The following is a 14,582-nucleotide window of genomic DNA, read 5'->3' as shown; positions in this document are numbered from 1 at the left end:
TGGTGACGGGCACCTGTAATCCCAGCTACTTGGGAGGCTGAGGCAGGAGAACCGCTTGAACCAGGGAGGTGGAGTTTGCAGTGAGCCAAGATCACATCACTGCACTCTAGCCTGGGTGACAGAGCCAGACTCCATCTCAAAAAAAAGAAAAAAAATTGAATTAAATTAGAAATCAACAGCAGAAATCTGGGAACCCCAAAATATTTGGAAATTAAATGACACACTCTTAAGATGCATGGGTCAAAGAAAAAACCACAGGGAAATTCAAAATTATCTTTAAATGAATGAAAAGAACATATGAAAATAGATGGACTGGGCACAGTGGCTCATGCCAGTAATCTGAGCTCAAAAAGAAATGAAAAATTAGACTAGGCCTATATCAAATAAAGATACCGAATTTGTTATTAAAAGTCTTCCGCATAAGAAAAATCTAAGTCCATATGACTTCACTGGTGAATTCTGTCAAATATTTAAGGGGAAAAAAAAATCAGTGTTTCCCAAGTATTTCCAGAAAATAATAGTAGGAGGAAATACTTCCAAACCCACTTTCTAATACCAACGCCAGACAAAGATGTCTTGTCTTGTATATCAGACATCACAAAGAATTAAAACTACAAATCAATATCCCAGCCAGCCGTGGTGGCTCATGCCTGTAATCCCAGCACTTAGGGAGGCTAAGGCAGGAGGTTGCTTGACCCCAGGAGTTTCAGACCAGCCTGGGTAACATAATGAGACCTTATCTCTATTTTAAAAAGAAAGAAAACAAAGTAATATCCCTTATGAACATCAGTACAAAACTTCTTATAAAATATTAGCATATCAAATCCAGTGACACATAAAAAAGGATTATGTACCGTAACTTAATGGGGTTTATTCCAGAAATGAAATGTTGGCTTAACATTCAAAAATTAATTAATGTAATACACCATATTAATAGAAGAAATGACATAAAGCACATGATCATTGACAAAACCCAACATCCATTCACAGTAATTCTCACCCAAGTAAGGATTGAAGGGAAGTTGCTCAGCCTGATAAAGGGCATCTATAGTTAATATCATAATTATGGTTTTAAAAAAATGCCTTTTCTCTAAGATTGAGAACCTGGCAAGGATGTTTCTATGCCTCACCATTTCTACTCAACCATTGTAACTGGGGGGTCCTACCCAGTGCAGTAAGGCAAGGAAAACACTTTTTAGAGGCAATCAGATTGGAAAGAAAGATGTAAAACTGTATATTCATAGATGATATGACCTACAAATCAAAAACTAAGGAATCTACATAAAAGTAGAATCTACAGAAGTATTAAGTAAATTAGCATAATCTCAGAATACAAGCTCAATATACAAAAATCAGTAGTATAGTATTTCCACATACTAGCAATGAGCACTCCAGTGATGAAACTGAAATAAAAAGAATAATTCTGCTGGGCGCGGTGGCTCACGCCTGTAATCCCAGCACTTTGGGAGGCTGAAGCAGGCGGATCACCTGAGGTCAGAAGTTTGAGACCAGCCTGACCAATATGGTGAAACCCTGTCTTTAAAAAAAAAATTTTAAAAAAAAAGAATAATTCTATTCACAATCATATCAAAAAGAATACTTAGGAATAAATATAATAATAATACTTATAACACTAAAACTTAAAAAAAAATTAAAAATTTAAAAAAAAACAATGCTGAGAGAAATTAAGGAAGACCTAAATAAATGTAAAGATTAGAAGGCTCAGGGTTGTTAAAATGTCAGTTATCCCCAAATAATCCCTATCAAAATCCTGGCAGATTTAACCTAATCCCTATCAAAATCCTGGCAAATTTTTGTTGTAGAAATTGGTAAACTAATCCTAAAACTTATGTAGAAAATGAAAAATGCCTAGAAGAACCAAAACACATTTTTAAAAGAACAAAGTTGAAGAATTAGATTGCCTGATTTCAAAAATGTACTGTAAAGCAAACAATCATCAAGACATTGCAGCACTGATATGTATACACAAAGATCAGTGTAAAACTCCAACTAATTTTCAATCAAAAGAGAAGATAGTCTTTTCAAAAATGATGTTAAAATAATTGGATATCCATGTGCCAAAAAAAGAACCCCAATTCATACCTTGTGCTATATATAAAAATAATTAAAAAGGGATCATAGCCCTAACTGCAAGAGCTAAAACGATAAAGCTTCTGGAATGAAAACATCATAGGAAAAATCTTTTGTGACCTTGGGTTATGCAAGAGTAATTTTTAAAAACTGATACACTGGACTTCCTTCAAAATTAAAAACTATTGTTCTTCAAAAGACACCATTAAGAAAATGAAAAAACAGACCAGGAGAAAACATTTCCAAAATATTCTGATAAAGAACTCTAACAAAAAGACTATTTGGAAGGCCAAGGCAGGTGGATGATGAGGTCAAGAGTTCAAGACAAGCCTGACCAATATAGTGAAACCTCATCTCTGCTAAAAATACAAAAATTAGCTGGGCATGGAGGCACACGCCTGTAGTCCCAGCTACTTGGGAGGCTGAGGCAGGAGAATCACTTGAATCTAGGAGGCAGAGGTTGCAGTGACCCAAGATCGTGCCACTACACTCCAGCCCAGGCTACAGAGCTAGACTCCGTCTCAAAATAAAAGACTAATAACCCAATTTTTTAAATAGACAAAACATCTGAATACACACTAAAAAGAGGTACAAACAGTAAATAAGTATATGAAAAGATGTTCCGTATCATTAGTTATTAGGAAATTGCAAATTAAAACCACAGTGAGATATACTACACAGCCACTGGAACAACTGAAATCACCAGTTGGCAGTAGTATGGAGAAACCAGAACTCTCATACACTGGGCTGATGAGGATGTAAAACTATACAGCTTCTTTAGAAAAGTTTGGCACTTTGTTAAAAAGTTAAACATACATTTGTTATCTGAATCAATAATTTCACTCCTAGAAATCTACCCAAGAGAAAAGCTCACCCAATGTTCCTAACAGCATTATTCCTAGTAGCCCAAAACTGGAAGTAATCCACATGTCCGTCAAACTGGTGAACTGATAAGCAAAATATATCTTTTCATAGGAGACTTTCAAGCAAGGGGGAAAAAAAATTATATGTGTATATGTAATATATGTATTTTTATAGCATTCTACCATACAATCATATATATCATATATAAAATCTCTTATGTCTTATATTACACTCCAGCCTGGGCAACATACATGTCATGTATAAAATCTCATATCACATAAAATTTTATATATGACATATATGGAAAATCATATATATCATATGTATATAAAATAAAGGAATTAACTATTGGTAATCACAACATGGATGAATCTCAGAATAATTAAGCCAAGTGAAAGTAGCCAGACCAAAAAATCGTATATGTAATATATGATTCTCTTTATATAAAATTCTAAAAAATACACACTAACCTATAGTGACAGAAAGCAGATCAGTGGTTGCCTGGGAAGGGGAAGTGATTATAAAAGGGCATGAGAAAATGTGTGGGCAGGTGTGTGTGATGGATATTTTCATTATCTTGATTGTTGTAATTTCACAGGTGTATACAGAAGTCCAACACTGTTAATTACACATTCAATAAGAGTAGTTTACTGTATATCAATTATATCTTGAAAATGAAAGAAAAAAATAAAAACTAATAGTTGCAATAGCATGAATTAATCTTTATAAACATCATTCTATATTAAAGAAGCCTGATACTAAAGACTACATATTATATGATTCCATATATATGAAACTTCTAGAAAAGGCAGACTTACAGCACCAGAAAGCAGATCAGTGGTTGCCTTGTTCCGAAAATGAGTAGAGACTGAATGCCAGCAAGCCCCAGGGACAGGAGGGCAGACAGGAAGATAAGTGTTCTAAACTTGGATAGTGGTGATGGTTACAGAATTGTAAATATTTACTAAAACTGCAGCTGGGCACAGTGGCTCATGCCTGTAATCCCAGCACTTTGGGAGGCCGAGGCAGGTGGATCATCTGAGGTCAGGAGTTCAAGACCAGCCTGGCCAAGATGGCAAAACCCCATCTCTACTGAAAATATAAAAATTAGGTGACAAAAATTAGGCGACAAAAATTAGTCAGGCGAGGTAGCGCATGCCTGTAATCCCAACTACTTGGGAGGCTGAGGCAGGAGAATCTCTTGGACGTGGGAGGCAGAGGTTGCAGTGAGCCAAGATTGTGCCATTGCACTCCAGCCTGGGCAACAAGAGCAAAACTCCATCTCAAAAAAAAATTTTACTAAAATGCACTGAACACTTAAAATTGGTGAAATCTATGTATGTAAATTATACCTAAATAAACCTGTTTTTAAAAAGGCAAGAGCCAAAAATCTTTAGTTTATTAAATTAGCAGCAATTTTTTTTTAAATTTATTTATTGCATTTTAGGTTTTGGGGTACATGTGAAGAACATGCAAGATTGTTGCATAGGTACACATGTGGCAGTGTGATTTGCTGCCTTCCTCCCCATCACCTATATCTGGCATTTCTCCCCATGCTATCTGTCCCCAACTCCCCACCCCCCACTGTCCCTCCTTTATTTACCCCAACAGACCCCAGTATGTAGTGCTCCCCTCCCTGTGTCCATGTGTTCTCATTGTTCAACACCTGCCTATGAGTGAGAACATGCAGTGTTTGATTTTCAATTAGCAGCAATTTTTAAGGATAGTATTAATAAATGTTTGCATTCCTACTGTACATTAAGCATTATTGGGCATTATTGGATACTGGTGAATGCAGACAGGATGGGAAGACATACAGACACAGTTAAAATATAGTGTCTTCACTGCTGTCTCATAGAAGCAGCAAATTGCAGAAACACCTCACTCTAGGCTCACTGCAGGAAGACAAGCACTTTCAAACGTTGCTAGTAAAAGCATACTGGCCCAATATCCCTGGAAAGTAATTTGACAATATGTAGCAACAGGTTTAATTTATGCCCTTTCACTCCCTAATAGTAATTCTGAGTATCTATTCTAAATAATCAGAAATTTGAATAGAATTACACAATAGGCATTGGTCCACAGGTAATTCTAAAATAAGTTCAAAGCAATACAAATGTTCAATAATAGAATGGTTAGATAAGTCATGGTATCTCTGTGTCTTAACATGCAGGTATTGAAATGTACTTGAGGCTAGGCACGGTGGCTCACACCTGTAAAGCCCAGCAGTTTGGGAGGCCAAGGCAGGCAGATCACGAGGTCAGGAGTTTGAGACCAGCCTGACCAACATATGCTGTCTCTACTAAAAATACAAAAATTACCCAGGCATGGTGGCGCATGCCTATAATCCCAGCTACTCAGGAGGCTGAGGCAGGAGAATCACTTGAACCTGGGAGGTGCAGACTGCAGTAAGCTGAGATTGTACCACACTACACTCCAGCTTGGGCAACAGAACAAGACTCCATCTCAAAAAAAAAAAAAAAAAAACAAATGTTTTTTGAAAAAAATATTGAAAATTTTTAATTTCACAGAAAAATGAAGATTACAAAATTTTGATACAATCTTAGTACTTCAAATGTGTCTCTGCATATACACAAGCTAAAGGACAACACCCCAAAATATTAACAGTCATTAACTCTGAGCTGTGGGGTTGTTAGCAATTTGGCTTTTTATACTGTTCTATAATTCATAGTTTCATGTAATGAGCATGTATTGTATTACTTTAATAGACAGGAAAAAATTATTTTCTTCTCTATCTGTTTATATAGGTAATGCATGTTCATTGCAGAAGAGTTAGAATATAAACAAAAATCTACACCTAAAATTCACCATCCACTGACAGGCTGTCTTGTCACTTTGGAGTATATCCTTCTAGACATTTCTGTGCAACTAGATCATTTTACAAAAATGGAATTTGTACTACTATTGTTTTATACCCTGCTTTAAAGGAAGAAGAAATAGATAGTAGATCTAAACAAACAGACATATGTTCACCTGAAAAGAAGAGAAACTAATGGCAGCTAAAGAGAATAAAGAATTGGCCCAAGAAAAAGTTTTTTCAAGTTGTGGTAGCACTGAGAGAACATGCCAGTGTGCCTGGAAGGAAGAAAGAGGAGGCAGGGGGTTGCAGACAGAAGTACAGGTGAGGAGGGGTCACAAGAGGAGATGCAGAGACCAGCTGTAGTGAAATTCTACCAGTGTATATGAGAGGCTTGCTGGATACCCCACTTCTCATGTTGTGGGAGATAAGGCCTACACAGAACACATGTGGGTTATGAGGTCCCAAGGGGCAACAAGGCTTACAAAAGCCACAGTCTATAGAGCAAGCACTAGAATGTGAACAAAGGAAAGGAAAAGGCCCGTTTATAGGAATAATAACCAACTGGTGCAAAAGCAAGGCCAGTCCTAAATTCCCAAGGCTACACCAACTAGGGTTCAATCTCAAGAAAGAATCATACATATGTCAGGGTGAGTCTAACTGTCAAACAGAAATTGCCAGACTCGGATATCAGGGAGGAATATTGGTACCACAGAAAGAACAGAAGCTTAGGAGCCAGACAGATCTGGTCCACTCACCAGCTGGGCAGGTTACTTGACTCCTGAGACTCAGTTTCAGATGGCACCAGCAGCCAGTTCCTGAGGTGGTTGGTTGGTTGTGAGAATCTAAGATACTATATGTAAACACCTGGCACATGGTTCATGATAAATAGAAGCTATTACTACTCCATGTAGGAGAAATACAATATAACATTATGGGCCCAGCGCAGTGGCTCACACCTGTAATCCCAACACTTTGGGAGGCCGAGGCAGGCAGATGAAGCCAGGAGTTTAAGACCTGTTTGGCCAACATGGCAAAACCCCATCTCTACTAAAAATACAAAAATTAGCTGGACATGGTGATGTGTGCCTATGATCCCAGCTACTCAGGTGGCTGAGGCACAAGAATCGCTTGAATGAACCCAGGAGGTGGAGGTTGCAGTGAGCTGAGATCATGCTACTCCAGTCTGGGCAAAAGAGCAAGACTGTCTCAAAATTAAAAAAAAAAAAATATATATATATATATATATATATATATATATATATATATATTATTTATATACATAAAACATCATGGTTATTAAGAGCATGAAATTTGAAGTTAGACGAACCTAAATTCAAATACGTGCTTTATCACAACCTGTGTAATCTCAGGCATCCAAGCCTCAGCATCCCCTATAAAAATAAGGGTACCATTTACCACACTGAGCTGTTTTAAGGATTAAATAAGACAGTGTGTATGAGGTCCTTAGGCACAGTGTCTGTGTAATAAATAAAAAATGGCTGTTACTACCACTTCTGTGATCACATTACCTAACCTCTCTGGACTAGAGTTTATTCAGCTGTAACATTAGCATTCTATCACTTACCTTGTTCCCTTCATTCCTAGGGCACATTTTACTGCTTGACACAGTAAATATCTGTTGCATGAACAGCAGAACTATACTGAGAATTAAGAGATAATGTATAAAATAATGAATCTAACAGTGTCTGGTATATAAATGCTCTAAAACAAATGGAGGTATTTGTTTTACCATTAGATTGTGAGCTCCTCGGGGGCCAAAACCTTTTCTTAGTCTTGTAATCCCAGCACCTGGCAGACTGTTAGGGATGTAGTAGGTCCTCAGCAAATGTTTACTGAAAGGCACGGACCTCAGTAATACAGCAGCCACCCTCACTACAAGGATATCTACAATAGTCCAGACGATTTGACCCTTCAAAAACAACTTAAAATTCTCCACCTACTTACCGTCTAACAACAATCACAGGTACCCATTGTGCCAAGCATCTGTACCTCCTGATTTCAAGGCTGGTACTTATGTAATGTCTTTAATAAGTAACCTAGTAATTACTACAGTTCTCAGTGAGGTCAAGGAAGACCAAAGCTTCCGTAAGTATGAGGCTGTAAACGTTGCAAATTAACATGTCTAGCACACAAAGTGATCATAGCATACAACAGCATTTGTATAAATTCAGCCCTCTTAAAGGGAAGTCAGAAAGACAGGGTACCAGTTACTTAATCCGAGTCAACTAAATGTATTACCTATATGAAGATAACAGGTTATACTGTATTTATAATTAAACTTTTTACAGTTTATACAATGGAGGACATTAAAAATGCCACAGAAATTATATAAAGCAGGTTAAGAGTCTTCCATGTTACTATCCTAAGAAACTGAGACCCTCAATAATCAGAAACAAGCTTCGCTGCCAAGTTGACTAATACTCAATTACCTTAGATTTTTAGTTAAGAAGGCCAGGCACAGTGGCTCCTGCCTGTAATTCCAGCACTCTGGGAAGCTGAAGTAAGAGAACTGCTTGAGTCTAGGAACTTGAGACCAGCCTGGGCAACATGGTGAGAACCCATCTTTACAAAAAAAATTTTTAATTAGCCAAGTGTGCTGGTGCGCACCCATAGTCCTAGCTACTCATGAGGCTAAAGTGGGAAATGCTTGAGCCCAGGAAGTTGAGGCTGCAGTGAGCTGTGATTGCACTACAGCACTCAGCCTGGGCAACAGAGCGGACCTTTAAAAAAAAAAAAAAAAGCCTTTTGCATTAAAAAGCTTAAAAATGCTTTCTTATAGTTACAGTTGAATAACCCAGATTAAATACATTTTTTTACTTTGAGTCTTCATCTGATTAGAAAAATACAGTCTTGATGCAGGAAAAATGGAAAATATAGAGATTAAAATCACTCTTGGTTCAGTGATCTAGGGATAACTATTATTTTATACTTCGTATATTTCTTTCAACACTTGTTACTAATGTGGTCAGGCCATTTAGTGCTTCAGTGTTCTCAAGCAGTAACTCACATCCATTTCCCTATTATTAGACATTTGGGTAGTTTAGAAGAACTGTTTTCTACTGTTTTTAAAGGCAACTTTGTTGTTTATATTAAATATAAACTTATATGAATTACTCTGTCAGAGATCTACATTTACCTCCATCAGCACTGGAAAATAAGGCACTGTAGGTAAAGAAGGCCAGCCAGAAACCCATCAGAGCAGCCATCCAGGAGTGTAACAAGTGAGAGGTAAGGAGTAGTCCGAAGCCCAAGTCTCCTCACAGAGGTGGAAGAATGTAGCAGAGAAACAGGGATACAGGGAGATGCAGGGATGTGTGTATATATTAGGGTATAGGGAAAGAAACAGAATGACATGCATTATTATTCCAAAACATGAGTTATAGTATTACAGATATACTAGTGTTGAGTTATTTTTAATAATGCTTAATAAACAGAGCCTCTACATGGGCCTGAAGTTAATGATATGTTGTGGGTTTTTTTAGACATTGGAAAAAACATATCAAAGCCCAATTTTAATTTATTTCAACAGATATTTACTGGTACCAAATCTATGCCAGGCACTGTGCTTGGTAATAAACATGAATGAGACCCTGTCCCTCAAGTTCATAATTAGAGTATATTTAGCCCACATTTTATGCTGTCTACATCCACAATAAGTAAGAATTAACAATAGATAGTTCATGATTCTGGGGAACTGCAAGAGTTCCTTAACCATCAAAAATGAAGTGAGATCCACTTCCTGGTACAGCAAAGTAAGTGGTACATATTAGGAAACTTTAACAAGAATTGAAACCAAAGATTTTCTGGTCACTACATAGGTTAAGGGAATTCAGTGAACCAAATATCCAACTTCTAAATATTTCAGCTAATCCATGTTATATAAGTTGCTTCAGATATCTATTTTTAACTTAAAACTATAAAGATACATCATATACTTCTATTTCTGAAGCACTATAGACTCCAAACTAGAGAAATACTGAACATTTTATTCTATGCCTGTAGGTACCATGTCTTAGATTTGCCCAGATAATCCCTAAATCAAATACTCCTTTGTCCCTGTAAATAGTCAGAATCCTAAAAATTGAAATCAAAACAAAACGCCCAGACAACACCCTAAAACTGCATACAATCCTTTGTCAAACCATGTATGTGTCAGTCATTCTCTCTGCCCATTCCAGCTTTTGTATTTCCATCCCTGGAATCTGCAGAGCCCACTTTAATACTTTTGCCCAGAAACTGCTCATCTGAAAGGGAAAACTTACTTAGGGAATTAAGTTTCTAAAGGCAGTGGTATTGCTGGCCAAATTACATGAGCCATTATATCCCCTCATACTAACAATACTATGTTGAAGAATTTGTTATCGGCCAGGGTTGGTGGCTCAAGCCTGTAATCCCAGAACTTCGGGAGGCTGAGGCAGGTTGATCAATCCCTGAGGTCAGGAGTTCGAGACCAGCCTGACCAACATGGTGAAATGCCATCTCTGCTAAAAATACAAAATTAGCCAGGTGTGGTGGTGTACCCCTAAAGTCCCAGCTACTGAGGAGGCTGAGGCAGGAGAATTACTTGAACCTGGGAGGCAGAGGTTGCAGTGAGTTGAGATCACACCACTGCACTCCAGCCTGGGCAACAGAGCGGGACTCTGTCTCAAAAAAAAAAAAAAAATTATTCTCAATTTGACACCTATGATTTCTAGTAAATTGTTGGTGAACCCTGTGAGTTCTGCTTTAATCCTCTGACCATTCAAAAATGGCCAGTTATAGGCTGGGCACAGTGGCCCATCCCTGTAATCCCAGCACTTTGAGAGGCCGAGGCAGGCAGATCTCCACCTGAGATCAAGAGTTCAAGACCAGCCTGGCCAACATGGCAAAATCCCGTCTCTACTAAAAGTACAAAAAGTAGCCGGGCATGGTGGTGGGCGCCTGTAGTCCCAGCTACTCGGGAGGCTGAGGCAGGAGAATCACTTGCTGGAAGGCAGAGGTTGTAGTGAGCTGAGATTGCACCATTGCACTCCAGCCTGGGTGACAAGAGTGAGACTTTGTCTCCAAAAAAAAAAGCCAGTTAACAGAAAACACCTCATAAAATTATCTTCATTTGAGCCCTGAGGAGTAACACTGACCTCCAACTAAATGCAGAAGTAGCCATGTAGGAGTCAGTTGACATATTTTATTCTCCATGTTCTCAAGAATTTCGGGAGAGCAGGATAAAGATTAAGATTCTCACAGATCTGACTCAAGAAGAATTCTGGGGCCAAGCTTAGTAGCTCACACCTGTAATTCCCAGCTCTTTGAGAGGCCAAGGCAGGAGGATCACTTGAGCCTAGGAGTTTGAGTCTATGATCATCCCACTGTGCTCTAGCCTGGGTGACAGAGTGAGACTCTGTCTTTTAAAAGGAGTGAAGAATCAGGAAACCTGTAAGGGACATCTCAGATTAAAGATGAATACAAGCTAGCCAAAGAGGGAAGTGCATTTCAGGCAATTGAAAAATATGCACAGTGGCATTAGGTCCCAAGACCATAACCCATTCCAACACCTTAAACAGCCAAGACCATAACCCATTTCAACACCATAAACAGTCTGGTGTGGCAGTAGCAAAGGTATGTGGCAAGAGTGTAATCCAAACCAGAAAGTATGGTACCCTGAACTTAAGCCAGTGGTGGCAGGGAGGAAGAGGCAAGATTGTATCCATATGGTCAACTGTAGTGGTTGGTGTAAGAGACTGGCACAATTTGAAGAGGTGAGGAAAGAGGAACTTGGGATAGCTAAGTTTCCATCTTTGAGTGGGTAGACGACGGTGCCATTCACTAAAATAAGGAGAAACAGGGAAGTAGGAAATAGGAGTTCAAGTTTATACATGCTGCTATTCTGAAAGAGCCATCTATATGGTAGGCAGCTGGATAGATGGAATTCTCTGACTTAAGAGGCTGAGGCTGGACATAGTTTAGAAACCACAAGTGAGTAAGTGGCAAGTAAAGCCATGGGAAAAACCAAACTTACCAGGGAAGTACAAAACGAGAAGAGCTCATGAGTCCAGAACCTGGGGCGCGCTGGAATTGCATGAGCAAGAGTTCTAAGATGGGCAATTCTATTATGAGACATCTGGCACATAGTAGGATGTTTAGCACCATCCCTGGACTCTACCCACCAGATGCCAGTAGGACCCACTCAGTTGTGACAATCAAGATGCAGACAAGACACAGACCTATGTCTCCTGACATTCCCAAATGCCCCCAGGGGAGCAAAATCCTCTAGTTGAGAACCACCAAATTTAAGAGGCATCTCCAGGATGCTGACAAAGGAGGGTTATTGAATGAACTTCGTTTTGAAAATGTTTTATTCGTGCCCAGCGCGGTGGCTCACGCCTGTAATCCCAGCACTTTGGGAGGCCGAGACGGGTGGATCGATCATGAGGTCAAGAGATCGAGACCATCCTGGTCAACATGGTGAAACCCTGTCTCTACTAAAAATACAAAAATTAGCTGGGCATGGTGGCGCACGCCTGTAGTCCCAGCTACTCAGGAGGCTGAGGCAGGAGAATTGCCTGAACCCAGGAGGTGGAGGTTGCAGTGAGCCGAGATCACGCCATTGCACTCCAGCCTGGGTAACAAGAGTGAAACTCCGTCTCAAAAAAAAAAAAAAATGTTTTATTCAAAAATGACATACACAAAAATGTGTAACTCCTCCCCTAATACAGGGCTAGGTGTCACTCACCAACACACCAAAGTCCCATTAAGTGATCAAACCCAGATTGAAACCTGAGCTTTAGAGTCCTACTCCAGAGCTTATGCTCGGAGGCTAAATCACTTAACCTCTAATTCCGTAAGGTCTCCATCAGGTTGCAAGTGCTGTGAGGAGAGTGCTGCTTCAGTCTTTTTCATCATTGTAATCCTAGCATTTGGCTCTCATACTGATCAACAGGAGTTCAAGTATTTACTGCATGAGTCTCACTTCACACTTAACTCTGAAAATATGCCTTATTCATAGACCTACATTGAGTTATTTGACACTGACAGCTTACGTACAGCAACTTAGGGCACCAAAGTGAAGAAAATGCTCCCATCCTGACAGGAAATCAGCAGCAGTGGTTTTGAGAATTTTGCTCCCCAGAATAGAGTCCCTGTCATCAACCATTTCACTTGCATTAGAGGAAAAGTGCCTCTCCTATTGCCTCCTTATCCAGCACATCCCATGCCACATTGAGGCCTCAAAGACATGGGGGAAGAGGAGTGGAAACAAATTAAGAATGGAACAGAGTATTTTTATTAAATGAACAAATTATAATTTTTAATAGTATCATAAACTGGTAGTCATAGGGAACAATTTGCTATTAAGTAGGCTTTTTTCCCTTTTTTTGAGATGGAGTTTCACTTTTGTTGCCCAGGCCAGAGTGCAGTGGCACGATCTTGGCTCACTGCAACCTTTACCTCCTGAGTTTAAGTGATTCTCCTGCCTCAGCCTCCCGAGTAGCTGAGATTACAGGCACCCGCCACTATGCCTGGCTAATTTTTGTATTTTTGTAGAGACAGAGTTTCACTATGTTGTCCAGGGTGGTCTCGAACTCCTGACACAGTGATCCACCCGCCTTGGCCTTGCAAAGTGCTGGGATTACAGGCGTGAGCCACTGAGCCCAGCCCCAAGCAGGCTTTTTATAAAGTTTAAACCTCTAACTTCTATTTAAAAATGTTGGCCCTAGGCTAGACACAGTGGCTTATGCCTGTAATCCCAGCACTTTGGGAGGCCAAGGCGGATGGATCACCTGAGGTTAGGAGTTCGAGACCGGCCTGGCCAACATGGTGAAACCCTTCTCTACTAAAAAAAAAAAAAAATAGTTAGGAGTGGTGGTGCATGTCTATAATCCCAGCTTCTCGGGAGGCTGAGGCAGGAGAATCACTTGAGGAAGGCAGAGTTTGCAGTGAGCCAAGATTGTGGCATGGTACTCCAGCCTGGGCAACAAAGCAAGACTCCCATCTCAAAAAAAAAAAAAAAAAATGTTGACCAGGCACGGTGGCTCATGCCTGCAACTCCAGCACTTTGGGAGGTCAAGATGGGTAGATCACTTGAGGTCAGAAGTTTGAGACCAGCCTGGCCAAGATGGTGAAACCCCATCTCTACTAAAAATACAAAAATTAGCTGGGCATGGTGGCACATGCCTTTAAGTCCCATCTACTTGGGAGGCTGAGGCAGGAGAATCACTTGAACTTGGGAGGCAGAGCTGAGATCACGCCGTTGCACTCCAGCCTGGGCGACAGAGCAAGACTCCATTTCAAAAGAAAAAATAAAAAACAAAACACAAAAAAGTTTTAGAAACTTGAATAGGTGGCATCTACTGTATATACCTACCTCAGCATATCTTCCCTCTCTAGTTGGCCTTTGTACCTTTTTGATGGACTGTTATGTCCACAAATTTCTGCTTAAATATTTTGGGAGATCCCTAATGTCAAATACTGTTAAGACATTACTAATTGATGTATGTTTTTCTGATGTACTTATCTACATCTGAGGCTCAGAGATACAGCCTCAGAATCTTTATCAATATATTTTAGGCAGCCACATCATTTCCAGGAGAAAAATATTGCATCTCTGCCGAAAGCCAATCTTAGGGGTAGCCTGGAGGATACACAATTTAGGGGATACCAGCAAAACCTAAAAGGGTTAGCAGGACATCTTCCCAGGATAAACATCTAGGTCTAGGTATGCTGTAAAGTTCTACAAAGTAGAATAATGGGAAATCTATGAACCAGCTTCAGTCAGTTCCATCTACACACTTGGGACATTTATTTGTGTTGC

At 39.5% G+C, this 14,582-nt stretch overlaps 1 protein-coding gene across 3 annotated transcripts in view; it reads left to right on the top strand.

Moving 5' to 3' along the window:
- Positions 1 to 14,582, top strand: part of PPP2R3A (protein phosphatase 2 regulatory subunit B''alpha) — a 161,382-nt gene that overhangs the window by 145,524 nt on the left and 1,276 nt on the right. The gene's annotated exons all lie outside the window — the stretch shown is intronic.

The sequence above is a fragment of the Saimiri boliviensis genome, chromosome 9 (assembly GCF_048565385.1).
Source record: "Saimiri boliviensis isolate mSaiBol1 chromosome 9, mSaiBol1.pri, whole genome shotgun sequence".
Lineage (NCBI taxonomy): Eukaryota > Metazoa > Chordata > Mammalia > Primates > Cebidae > Saimiri > Saimiri boliviensis.
This window is presented reverse-complemented; position numbering and strand designations above follow the sequence as displayed.